The sequence below is a fragment of the Etheostoma spectabile genome, chromosome 23, assembly GCF_008692095.1.
Source record: "Etheostoma spectabile isolate EspeVRDwgs_2016 chromosome 23, UIUC_Espe_1.0, whole genome shotgun sequence".
NCBI classification, from domain to species: domain Eukaryota; kingdom Metazoa; phylum Chordata; class Actinopteri; order Perciformes; family Percidae; genus Etheostoma; species Etheostoma spectabile.
Window position 1 is genome coordinate 17815873 of NC_045755.1, and position 2534 is coordinate 17818406.

Here is a 2534-nt window from a genome sequence, read left to right on the forward strand (position 1 = left end):
TAGTAGTAATAATAATAATAATAATAATAATGATAATAACAAATAATAATAATTTCAAAGAGGCACTGGTTGCCTTAGTCTCTTAAGTAAACTTGCACTGAATTATTCTTACATGAGTCAACTTATCCCTTGTATCTGTTGTCTTAACTGACCCGGCTTGAATCTCGTTGAGATAAATTCAAACTGATTTATTTAATGATGCAGGGTGGCATTTATTCCAGGGGAAAATATATTAAAATATGACAGGTGAGGCTTTTTACAGGACACTGAAAGAGAACCTTTGTATTTATAGAAACCTTGTTTGTTTTGTTAAAGTTATTGCTTTTTGTAGTTCTTTTAATGTTTTTATTCCATTCCAGTAAGGCATACTTCCCATTTTGATACGTGTTTGTGTTCATATTGTATTTTTGTTTTTGTTTTATTTTGTTATTTTATCGTACTCAGTATATTGTTATTGTTATATATTTTCTTCAGCTGACTTGACATTTCAAATCGGGGTCTTAACTTGGGGGTTCCTGCACTCATTTGAAAAAAAAAGTTTCAAAATTCTTTATTTGTTGATTGTAAAAAGTTCAACATCATATTTGGGATGTTTTATATGTGTGCTGATCAAATCTGCTATTTCACTCAAGCGAAGGCCACCAACCAGCTGGCTTAGCTTAGCATAAAAACAAAACACCAACAACAGGGAAACAGCTTTTTTTACATCCAAAGATTCAAAACATAAAGAAAAAAACACCTGTCAGCATCTCTAAAGTCAGTAATTTCCAAATAAGATTTGAGATATTAATTTGTGATCTTTAGAGGTGCTGGTTGTTCCCTTAGACAGAGCTATGCTAGCTGTTTTCATGCTAAGCTAAGTGCCTGCTGTCAATATCTTCAAATTTATTGTACAGGCATGAGTGGTATCGATCTTCTCGTCTAACTCTGGGCAAAAAAATTGAAAAGACGTATGTCCCCAAATGTCAACCAAGTGTGATGGAACCACAGATTTTACTTTCTGCACTAACTGTATTTGGCCTTTAATCTTGCGATGCTTTTGCCTTAAACACTTCTACTGTCAGCTCCGAGAGTCTTTATTTGCTACTTTTCAGCATTTACCAAAACACTTTCTTCCCCGACATGAAAAAAGTATCTATTTTTGTAAATATAAGTTGTTAATAAATAAGCAAGTCTAAATGTGTCTGGGATCTGTAGTTTATAAACCAATCCATAACTCATTCAGAGTTTATTTGGGATGCAATGTTGTTGATAAATTATAAATGTAGTTTTGCAGTTTGTCCTGACTTTCTGTTGGGTTTAGTTTGTTAATTACAGGTCATGGCTTTTAAGAGTCTTAATTGTCTTCTTCAAGTGTATTACAGATGGATTCTCAAATTTCTGAGCTCTATTGAAACATGCTATTTCATGTATGTTACAGACCTCCTGTGTTCCAGGTCTTTGCATTTATGTTGGAAATACAAACACATTTGTTGAAAATGAATATAGTTTTAAGTACATTAAGCCCAGAAACATAAGAAATTGGGACTTACACTGTGAGGATGAGTCCAGTCCTGTTTAGAGACTAGAAAACAATATTTGTATATCCTGGTCTCATATTTTAAGCTTTGTAGATCAATTAGTGGCTAGATTATCAAAGATTTATTGTTAAATCTGTATTTGAGGACACATTGATGATAGTCTTTGCTCCAAGCCACAGCAACTTTCCTCACTCACTGGTGAGTCTATAAACAGGAGAGATCATAGGAAACACAAGATATAGATTTTATTCTGACATTTTTATGGAAAACTCTCTTCTAGTTTAAACTAGTAGCCAGTGCAGAGTTTTTTATTTTCCCAAATCAGATTTCATTTCCATATTGCTTCTTTGTAAAGCCACTCCTGTCTTTCTGCTTTCAAATGAATATACTATTTTACTTAGTAAAAGCGTATTTTCTGTGATTGTGTGTGGTCTGTTTATGGTCAATTGTTGATATTAGAGAAGACAAAATGCCAAGAAAAACAAACTATTACAGCATTTTTTGAGCTGGGGATACTGTAAAAAATACCACGATACTTTGATGTTAGGCTTACATATTGGACCAATAATAATGCCATTAGACTTCCATGGTACAAGTAATATAATGGTAATACAATGGTGACCGACAAGGCACAAACATTTTGGTAGAACAATGGTGCATGATGTCATGTTTTTGCTTACAGTGAAATATTGTGTGTATATATACTATAATAACTTTGGTAAACCTTGTCTAGCATCATCATCAGGTCAACGTTCTTGTCCAGTGTACCTGCAAAACGAATGATATTCATTCTCAGCTGTACTTTGTATTCAGTGCTAATTAGCCAATGTTAGCATGCTAAACCAAGGTGGTGAACATGGTAAACAGTATACCTCTAAAATATCAACATGTTAGCGTTGTCATCGTGAGCATGTTAGCATTTAGCTTGAAGCACTGATATGTTTAAAGCGCCCATATTATGCCCATTTTCAGGTTCACAATTGCATTTCAAGGTTGTACCAGAACAGGTTTATA